The 11,025-nt window shown below is 52.7% G+C and overlaps 1 protein-coding gene across 1 annotated transcript in view; it reads right to left on the minus strand.

Annotated features, from left to right (window-relative positions):
• Abat (4-aminobutyrate aminotransferase) overlaps positions 1-10,397 on the minus strand; it is a 49,560-nt gene extending 39,163 nt beyond the window's left edge. The window contains exon 1 of the mRNA XM_070003511.1: positions 10,257-10,397. The gene's annotated coding sequence lies outside the window, so the exon portion shown is untranslated. The remainder of the gene's footprint in view (positions 1-10,256) is intronic.
• Between the last annotated feature and the right edge of the window lie 628 nt (positions 10,398-11,025).

The raw sequence follows: 11,025 nt of genomic DNA on the forward strand, positions 1-11,025 counted from the left end.
GAAGGGACCTCAGCGACCTTTGGCATACCATGTTCAGCAACAACGGTGCACTAAGGGCTTCATGTCCCCATAGCAGGGTGGGGGTGGGGGTGGGGGTCGGTGGTGGCAGAAGTGAAGGATAAGGGAGTCAGGGGGAGGGATTGTTCTTCTCAACCAACAACCAATACAGATGTGCATTTACAGTATTAGAATGTTGTAAAGTTCTCAGAGCCGGACTTCCTTACGGATTAAGGCCTCTTACTCCAACAAAGAACCTGCTCCTACCATCCACTCTACAGAGAGGAAAACTGGGTTCTAGAGATAAACCCTCACTGAACACTCAGAGATCAGGGAACAGAGATGGTTCTCGAACACAGGCCTTTTTTTTCTTGGCCTACAGGTTGAAGAAACTGACCATCCCAAGCCCACAGCAGAAACTTCCAGAACAGGACCCAACCGATGACTGCAGATGGCCTGACTTGCTGGAACGCAGCCCGAACCAATCCAGGTTGCTCAGTCTCTGAAGAAACCAGAATAGTGGGACCCAAGACCAGAGCTCCTGCCTGTGAGTGGGCAGATGCATGGCCAAGAACACCGGCAAGCCGGGCATTCACTCCACCCACCTCAGGGTCACCTCGTTCCATCTCTCCGGGAACACTCATCCCCCAAACCTCTCAAGGGAAACACACACACACACACACACACACACAAAGTGGGCCAATCCTGGCCTTCTAGGAGCCTGTGCAACCATTTCCAATTCAGCCTTTCATGGTCCCTCAGCTTCCAAGGCCCTGAAAACGCACAAGGTAGATCATGTACCCCACACCCAGACGCTGAAGCTTGTCTAGTCAGTCTCTCCACATTCTATTGGTTCAGAAGTCTTGACTTTTGTGGGCTGTTGCTTTTGAGACCAGCTGTTGCTGGTTAGGCCAGGCTAACTTCAAACTATGAGTCGCCTGTCTGTCTCTCGCATGCTGGGATGCTGTGTGTACTACCGTGACTGGTCCTTGTTGACTGTGGATCCTACTTCTCCCTTGTCAAGGGCAGCTGGTACTCTGCTGGAATCATCAAGCTGAAATATATTCTTGCTCCCATTGGGGGATGAGAACCCCGAAGCCAGAGAGAGTATGGGGGGGACACACACAGAGATGTCCATGTGGCTTGGTGGAAGCACCAGGCTCTGAGTCCTTAGGCCTCAATTTTTTTTTGTTCGTGGGGCCTGAGCTCTGGCCCTGGGCGCTGTCCCTCAGCTCTTCAGCTCAAGGAGAGCGCTCTACCACTTGAGCCATGGCACCACTTCTGGCTTTTTCTGCTTGTGTGGTGCTGAGGAATCGAACCCAGGGCTTCATGCATGCAGGGCAAGCACTCTACCACTGAGCCACCTTCCCAGTCCGTGAAGCCTCAGTTTTTCTCTCTAACTTCCAGATGCTATTCTGGGCTTCTAGTCTGAGCTTCTATTCCTTGCCTCTAAAGTCTGGTTGGTCTTGTCTCAGTGGGTTGTTATGAGCAGTGAGGGACACGAATACACAGGAAACTCTGTGGACAGTTGTCCCAGCCATGTTTCGAAAGGCCATCACCAGGGGCTGGGAAGGTGGCTCAGTGGTAGAGCGCTTGCCTTGCATGCCTGGGGCCCTGGGTTTGATTCCTCAGCACCACACAAGCAGAAAAAGTCAGAAGTGGTGCTGTGACTCAAGTGGTAGGGCACTAGCCTTGAGCTGAAGAGCTGAGGGACAGTGCTCAGGCCCAGAGTTCAGGCCCCACGACCGGACCAAAACAAAAACAAAAACGAAAGGCCATCATCCAGATGACGAAACAGCATCAGGGGCCTCTGAATGTTTTTTCTTATTACCTCTTATTCCCCTCCCCCATCCCCCGAGCCAGCTCAGCTCTGAGCCTTCCTGGAACAGGTCCCTAGGTCAGAACACGTACACATTCCTCTGTGTGCGGCCTGTGGAGTCCTTTAGAGGACGGCACACTTCGGGGCCAGGCAGCACGCCAGGCATGCAAATTCTCACGCAGGCAGTCATTTGCACAAATGATCCGTGGCGTGCTCATTTCCAGCCTGTCCCCGCGAACTGTGCTCAGCCTGCAGAGAGCTATTTAGAGCGCTGGACAAGGAGAGAGGAGATGCAGGCTTTGTTCCTACGAGAAAACAGCTCTGCCTTCGACGTAGTGCTTGTTCTTTGGGCTGGTATTCTGCCAATCTTGCACCCCCCAAAGGAGCTTTAAGGTCTTCAAAGCTTTTGATGCAAGGCCAGTATGGTGCGTTCCCTCAGGGAACCTGGGATCCAAGGTAGAAAGGAACTACACACTGCCCACCAGCTTCCTGAAGGACCGACCTTCTTTCTTTCCTTCTTTCTTTTTGCCAGTCCTGGGGCTTGAACTCGGGGCCTGGGCACAGTCCCTAAGCTCCTTTTGCTCAAAAGGCTAGCCCTCTACCACTTGAGCCACAGCGCCACTTCTGGCCTTTTCTATTTATGTGGTTCTGAGGAATTGAACCCAGCGCTTCACGCATACTAGGCTAGCACTCTACCACTAAGCCACATTCCCAGCCCCTGAAGAATCTTTCTCAAGTGCTACTAAGATCACATCATTGCCTGGCTTTAAAACCTGCCACGAATCCCTACACATCTCAGAGCCAAGTTCAAACTCATCATCCTGGGTTTTCCTGGCAGGTCATGGATTGCTCCTCCTATAGTCCTCTCTCCTCTCCACCTACCTTGCGTTCCACCAGAGACCTCCCCACCCTGAGAACTCTGTGTGTGTGTGTGTGTGTGTGTGTGTGTGTGTGTGTGTGTGTGTGTGTACTGTGGCTTTGAACTCAGGATCTCATGCTCTTGCTTGGCCTTTTAGACTCAAAGTTGGTCCTATAAAACCAGCCACTTGCTGGATGCCAAGGGTTCATGCATGTCATCCTAGCTACTCATCAGAGGCTGAGATCTGAGGATCACAGTCTGAAGCCAGCCCAGGCAGGAAAGCCTAAGAGATTCGTATCTCCAATTAACCTTTAGAAAATCAGAAGTGGCACAGTGACTCAAAGTGGTAGGGTTTTAGCCTTGAGCAAAAGAGCTCAAGCTCAAAGGCTGAGAGCCTAGGCCCAGAGTTCAAGCCCTATTAAACACACACACACACACACACACACACACACACAGACACACACACACACACACACACACACACACACACACACACACACACAGACTTGAGCCACATCTCCACTTATGGCTTTCTGGTGCTTAACTGGAGATGAGAGTCTCACAGGGGCTGGGAAGGTGGCTCAGTGGTAGAGCACTTGCCTTGCATGCATGAGGCCCTGGGTTTGATTCCTCAGCACCACATAAGCAAAAAGAAGAAAGCCGGAAGTGGCGCTGTGGCTCAAGTGGTAGAGCGCTAGCCTGAGCTGAAGAGCTGAGGGACAGCGCCCAGGCCCAGAGTTCAGGCCCCACGACCAGACCCCCCCCCCCAAAAAAAAAGTCTCACAGTCTTTACTGCCCTAGCTGCCTTCAAATCACAATCCTCAGGTCTCAGCCTCCAGAGTAGCTAGGATTAGCAGTGCACAGATTTTTCCTACATCCGTGGAATAAATATTATGACTGTCTGCCCACAAAATAATGTGGGGTTATCTGATTCTATCCCTGTTACTTATATTTCTTTCTCTCTCTCTTTTTTTTTTTTTTTGCCAACTCCTTTGTAACTTGTAGGAAACAAACAGACCTGCAAATTCTGCCTCACTGGAACATTTGCATCTGTTTGCCATTCGCCAACATTTCCTTACTCCAGACATGTTTTCCTTTGAACTAGCAGTCACATCTGCTTAATACACTCGCCATGTGCTTGTTTTCTGGTTGCATGAGAGGCCTGATTTGTCTCTCTTTTTTTCACCCTCAAGGTTTTCTTATAACAGTTTCTATAAATTCTTCCAGCCTGTTCTTGAGGTCCTCTCTGTCCAAAATCAATTTCTTTCTTCCTGTCTTTCCTCCTTCCTTCCTTCCTTCTGAGTTTCTTCCCTGAAATTTCTTTTGCAGCATCCTGAGGGACAAGGACAGGTAACCTCTCTTTTCACTTTGTTCATAGGCCTGTACTGTGGGCAGTAGCTAGGGAGATGTCTCTCTGACATCACACCGAAGCCCCAACACTGTCTTCTTCCACCGCCCCTTCCCTCTCTCTCTCTCTCTCTCTCTCTCTCTCTCTCTCTCTCTCTCTCTCTCTCACACACACACACACACACACACACACACACACACACACACACCTGTGTATGCAACACATGGAAGCCATTCGATAAACAACATATCCTCTTATTCTCTTCTGGGGAGCTACAACCAGGAATTGAACTCACTGCCTGGAACTTGCCAGGTGGGTACTCTATTACTTAAGCCACGTCCCCAGCCCTTGAACCCACTCAACAAATGAACACCAGACGGCTGAATCTGCCTCCCAATGATAAGTCAGAGAAAGAGGTCTTGTTTTCTTGGTCCCATGCCATATTCAAGATGGCCATGTTTGGCACCTTACACCCAATAAATACTTGTTTTTCGGACACCTTCAAGTCATTTCCTATTTCTCTACTCTTGGAGAACAAAGCTTCAGACTTACATTCTTACACTTCCGTGTACCAGTGCGGCAGTATGAGACCCCCCCTGGGTCTCACGTCCCCTTAGGGAATGGATAGTGATCTCTCCAATTCTTGGTCATCGTGTGACCTTGAGCCAGTCAGGGCCTCTCTGGTCAGGTTTCCCCACCAGCAAAACAAGGTCAGCTGAGACATTCCATGAGATAAAGCACAAAGATATAGATGAGCTAATGGTGCTTTAATGATGCTGTCGACCTCGTAATGACAGGAAGCTGATGTTAACTCATCAGCAAAGCTGGCAGGACTTAGCTATGAGCCAGAACGGCATAGAGACATGTAGCATTTAAGCTAAGGGATGGCACCTAGGCCCTGAGTTCAAGCCCTAGTACCAGCACAAAAAGCAAGCAAACAAATAAGCAAGCAAGAGAGGGAGGGAGGGAAGAAGGAAGGAAGGAAAGAAAGAAGGAAAGAAGGAAGGAAGGAAGGAAGGAAGGAAAGGGGAGAATGGAAGGAAAGCAAATGATCAATGATAGGAATAGGAGTTGGAACAACAGCAGAGAACTAGTTGGATTACTGTGGCGCAAACGGAACTTTGTGTTCTGACTCCTGGAACCTAGTCAGTACTTACTCTCCTATCTGTCTCTACTCCACTGCTTGCCAGGAGCCTGAGATCAAAAGTCTCCGAAGTGACAGGTGGTGTGTGTGTGTGTGTGTGTGTGTGTGTGTGTGTGTGTGTGTGTGTGTGTGTGTGAGACAGGTGGTGTGTGTGTGTGTGTGTGTGTTTGTGTGTGTGTGTGTAGCTTGCAGGAAAGCTCCGCAGGCTGGATCGATGGCCCGTTCCGTACTCTGCCCCCTGCTCCACCATGCCTGCCAGGAGTTTCCAGCAGACAGCCCAATAAGATGGGCCTTCCAAGGACACACTGTCCTTCAAAAGCTCCTTTGGGACTCATCTTCTACCGAACCTTCTCCCTGCCCCTCGCTGTCCCTAGCCGGGAAAATCACTTCTCCGCTGAACCTCCGAGTTCCCCTGTCCCCTCCCCCTCTGCCCCACTGTCCCTGTACCCGTCACTGTGGCTGGCTTTCTCTCTTTCTGTAATTCTTTGCAGCACAGAACCCGCTTGCCCCATCTACTCTTGCGTCCCAAATGCATGGTTCAGCACTGGCATGAGCGTCGATGAGCGTCAAGGAGCGTTGACCGAATGTATCCATGTATCTTGTATAGCGGGAAAAGAAGCATCACACAACACGGAGCATTTGAGCCGTTTTAAACTTTACAGAACAGGGACCACATATACACAAATCTGCACCTCCACCATCACTATCTAGCTCCCAAACATTTTATTTATTTATTTGCTGGTCGTGGGACTTGAACTCTGGACCTGAGCGCTGTCCCTCAGCTCTTCAATTCAAGGTGAGTGCTCTACCACTTGAGCCACAGTGCCACTTCCTGTTTTCTGGGTGGTTTATTGGAGATGAGAGTCTCACTGATTTTCCTGCCTGGACTGGCTTTGAACCATGATCCTCAGAACTCAGCCTCCTGAGTAGCTAGGATTACAGGAGTGAGCCACCGGCACCCAGCTCCAAACATTTTTATTTTATGCTGATACTGAGACTTGGACCTGGCTACTGTGCTTAAGCTTTTTCGCTCCAGACTGGTACTTTACCATTTGAGCCAAAGCTCCACTTCTGGCTTTTTGATGGCTTGTTGGAGATAAGAGTCTCATAGACTTTTCTACTCCAGGCTAGCTTCAAATTGCAGTCCTCAGACCTCAGCCTCCTGAGTAGTTAGGATTACAGGTATGAACACCAGTGCTTGGCTGAAAGAAGTAGCTTCTAAAGTAGTTTCGAGCCTGAGCATTTCTTTGACTCCTAGTGGACGAGGCAGAGCAGACTTCCTATCATGCAGAAATCAGAGCAAGGAGCTGGTGGAAGGGAAGAGCCCAGGCATTGCTGATCATGTTTCCAGGTTAGATGTTAGACTAATAGTTCTCACTGTGGAAGGAGAGTGGGGAGGATTTTTGTCCCTGCCCTGGGAATATTTAGTCATCTGTATACATTGTCTATCAGTTGAAAGGGGAGTATATAGCCATTATTGTGTGGAGAGAAAGAAGGATGGGTGTGAGCTGGGCACTGGTGGCTCACGCCTATAATCCTAGCTACTCAGGAGGCTGAGGTCTGAGGATCACGGTTCGAAGCCAGTCTGGGCAGAAAAGTCCCTGTGAGACTCTTATCTCCTTTTAACCACTCACAAACTGGAAGTGGCACTGTGGCTCAAGTGGTAGAACACTAGCCTTGAGCACAAAGAAGCTCAGGGACAGACAGTACCCAGGTCCCGACTTCAAGCCCCACCACTGACCCAAAAACAAGGATGTTAAACACCCTGCAATCCCCCAAATCAGCTTGAAAACCAATGACCCTAAACATAGTGTCAATGTGGGGGGAGAAAATCTGACTGGACCAAGCTCCTAGGTGAGGCCCACCCTATGAAAACGGCATGTAAAGCTGAGGATCTGAGACTCCAAGAAGGGCTCCAAGGGCAGGTGGACCAATGGATGACTCTCCACCTGACTTTGGAGTGTGTGGCTCACGCTGAACACTGCTCTGTCTGTCCAGGAAGACTCACTGTTTCCAGGTGCCTGCGCTTGTTCAACTGCCTTTGCCCTGGTGGACTGTCATCTCCACAGTTCATGGCGCAGCGGTCCCAACCCCACCAGTTTTAGGAGTTTTATGATGTTTACAAGTGAACTGTGAGTTCAAGCTCCACAACGAGAAAAGAAAAAAGAAATTGTGATCATTGCTTTTACTCATTAGCGGTGTGATAAGTCACAAAGAAGTTGAGATTTCCCATGCTGGGAGTGGTGCCACTTGCCTGTAATCTCGGTGATGTAGGAGGTGGAGGCAGGAGGATTTGATGTTCAAGGTCAACACAGGCAAAATCAAAAACAAAAAAGGGAAAGTAGAGATGTGGCTCACATAGTAGAATGCTAGCCTTGAATAGAAAAGCTCTGGGACAGTGCCCAGGCTCTGAGTTCAAGGCCCCAGCATGTGAACTTGCGGTACACACACACACACACACACACACACACACACACACACACACAGAGGCTGGATGTATATAATAAGTGACAGAACATAGCAAACTCTATAGTCCTGGATTTAATCCCTACGACCATTAAAAAATAATTTAAAGAAAGGATCTCCCTAAGATCACACACCAACTGGCCAAGAGACCAATATGTGAACTTGAGCTTTGTTCTCAGCTCTAGGCTAAAACAGTACAGCCATCTCTGCTTGGGAGCTTGGCAGGGGTACAACGGGAAGAGCTGCTCACTCAGCACCCACCCCCCCCGGCCCATTTATAGAGATCTGGTCCCATTGGCAGCCAGTAGAGTTTCAGCTCACTCCTGAACTCAGTGCCTGGGGAAGGGATGGAGTGGCTGGGAGAGAATGGTTCGAGGGTGGAGGGAAGGGGATGTGGCTTCCTCCGAGCCTGTCCAAAGTTCCTAGAACCAGGTGAGCCATTGACAGCTGCAGTGTGTTCCACTCGAGCTAATTACAACCGACAGCATCTGCGAGCCCCGGTCAGTGTGATTTTGGAGGACTGCGTGTGTTCACCCAGGAATGGGTTCACCAAGGGTCGGTCTGCGGGGCTGGGGGGGGGGTATGGCACTGGGTTCCAGCTCTGTCCCTCCCCAAATACCTCATGTCCAGAGCCAGCCCTTCCTTCTGACAAGTGGGGACGTGGCACCTTGCAGTGTCCACTGTCAATGTTAAGGGGGGGGGGGTCACAGGCACCCCCAGGGTTTCCTGCAGGAGCCGGGGTGAGTTTTATCACTCACTGGCTGGGTGACCTTGAACAGGTCTCTTCCCTTCTTTATGCCTCAGTTTCTTCCCTGGACAAAGCGTCTCCCATCTAGAAGCTCTTTCAGGTTTGAAGGCTGTGGTAGATGGAACCGTTTGTCCCCCAGTCCCCCCAAGGCTGGATCCCTTTTGGCCTTTAGGAAACACAGTACTGCATGCTTCACGCTGTGGTGCCAGCTCTAAACACAATGAAGCAAAATTCCCCTCTGTGGCCTCTCTCTCTTCTCTCTGTCTCTGTCTGTCTGTCTGTCTCTGTCTCTGTCTCTCTCTTGTCCCCTAAACCGGCCCACGGGAGTCAGGGCAGAGCATTTGCTTTTTAGTCCAGTTTCATCAAAGTGGCATGACGGCCCCGGCAAGGTCCCGCTCTCTTGGCTGGGTGTCCAGGGAATTTCACTGGGCAATGGGCACAGGAGTTCGGAGGGAGGGGGAAGACCCAGGGAGCAAACAACAGAGGCCTCTTGGATGATGGGCCAGCAACTCTTCTCTCTGCACTGACACCCTCTTCTCCAGAATGACGGGGGGGGGGGCAGAGTAAGTACCCTGGCAGGATAATTCTGAACAAATTCCTTTGTATGTGTGGAGGAAAGTGGTGGGGGCTCCCTGCTGGTCCCATTGGCCAGGCTGGCAGAGGCCATCTATGAACTCCAGACTTTGGAGGCTAAGCCAGGCACTCCTGGCGCTCACCCATCCATAATCCTAGCTACTCAGGAGGCTGAGATTTGAGGGCCGCAGTTTGAAGCCAGCCAAGGCAGTCCGTGAGACTATATCTCCACCAGAAAACCAGAAGTGGTGCTGTGGCTCAAAATAGTAGAGCACTTGCCTTGAGCAAAAGAGATCAGGGACAGCACCCAAGCCCCGAGTTCAGGCCCCACGACCAACCAAACAAGCAAACAAAGGTTTGGAGGCTGCTGGGTCTCTAGGCCTAGGATCTCAGTCATACAGGCCTTAGCCCTGAACCTTCTGATCTGACTAAACCTTGTCTGGGCCTGTCTTGGTGCAGAGAGGGTGAGGTGGAACTACCAGGTAAGTAAGGCAGCAGGAGAGCTACAGCAGGTAAGGATGGAAGGATGGATGGATGGATGGATGGATGGATGGGAGGGCAGGTGGGACGGACCCCGGAGGTGAGATTTGAGTGAAATAATTAGAGCTGAGGGGAAGACTTGGGCAGAAATGGAGGTGGCCCGGATGCTTTGTCCCTTAGGGTGAAGGACCCCGGGGCCCACCTCTTCACAGAAGGAAGAGAGGGGACAGGCCTGGCTTCCTTTCCTGGGGAGATGGCAGGCAGCCCTCCTCTCTTCATCTACCTCCAGGAGGGCTGTTTCTGAGGGGCGATGTGGGTGTGTGGAGGGGTCCCTGTGACTCACAGTCCACCCTGGGATAGCCTGGCTTGAGGGAGGGCCTCGGACTCCATTTTCCACGGGTGGGGGAGGGAAAGGACACGTCTAGGAGCCCGAAGACCCCCATCACTCCGCAGGAGCCAAGGGCAGAGATGCAAGAGGCTCCAACTTCCCTTCTTGGAAGCATCACAGTCTAAAGAGACCAGAGCGCTCTAGATACCTGGGGGAGCAGGGAAGGAGGGAGCTGGTCCCCACTTTTTTGGGGGGGCGCCTTTTTCTATCCCCAGGGACAATTTGGGGGGAGGGAATCCTGTCTCCGAGAGAAAGGACTCCCTTAGAAGGGACGAGGAGGGTGGAAGGGAGGGAGAAGATGAGCGTCCTGGTAGGATGGAGGGACCCAGTTTGGGGGAGACGATGCCCCGTTATTTTGCTTCCTGGGGGCGGGGAGCCATGACGGCTCCCCTCGGAACCTCCAGCACGCACGCGACCCGGCGCCTCGCCCTTACCTCCAGGCCCCGGCTCGGATCGGGGGTGTTCGGGGGTGTGTGTGGTGGGGTGTAGGGGGGGAGGGATGCTCCAATCCGCGGGTCTCCGATTCCCGGGGTCCGCGCCCTGCGTGCGCTCGCTGGGGCTGCGCCTGGCGTCTGCTCGGCTTCACCCAGCGACTCGCCGGACTCCCAGGCTCCGCCCACCCACCTCGACCAATCGGCGTCGCCGGCGCTGGCTCTCGCTGGCATCTCAGCCAATGGGAACGTCCGCTACGGGCCACCGCCCCCGGGGGGGGAGGAGGAGGGGGAGGAGGAGGGCGGGGCGGGGGCAGAGTCCGGGCCTGGGCGCGCGGGATGCGCCGAGGGGTCCCGGAGGAGGGGCTGCGAGGGCCGCAGGGGAAAGGGGAGCGACCGGGAGCCCCGGTTAAGTCGGGTGGAGGCGGGACGGGGGGGGGAGCCTCATTCCTAAAGGCAGAGGATGGCTGTCCAGCCTGGTACCCCCTCTTCCCCTCTCCCGCTGGTCTCGGGGACCCCAGACTCCAAGGCTCCGTAAGACCCCGAAGGGGGAAAGGGGCATCGGCCTGTACCCCAGTGCCAGGGGCCCCCCCGGGGCCAGGCATCGCCACCCACCGCCATCACCGCCTGGCCTTCAGCTCCTTGACCGCGAATGGCCTTGTGCAAGGCCGGGGCCCTGCGCAGAGCACTGGATTAGGAGTCAGACCTCAGTTTCTTCTTGCAGGGGGCTGCCCTGCCCCTCCTCATCTCCTCCCAGGGTGCCTTGCGCCTC

The sequence above is a fragment of the Dipodomys merriami genome, unplaced genomic scaffold (genome assembly GCF_024711535.1).
Source record: "Dipodomys merriami isolate MVZ:Mamm:240054 unplaced genomic scaffold, mDipMer1.0.p SCAF_60, whole genome shotgun sequence".
In the NCBI taxonomy this organism is placed as follows: Eukaryota; Metazoa; Chordata; class Mammalia; order Rodentia; family Heteromyidae; genus Dipodomys; species Dipodomys merriami.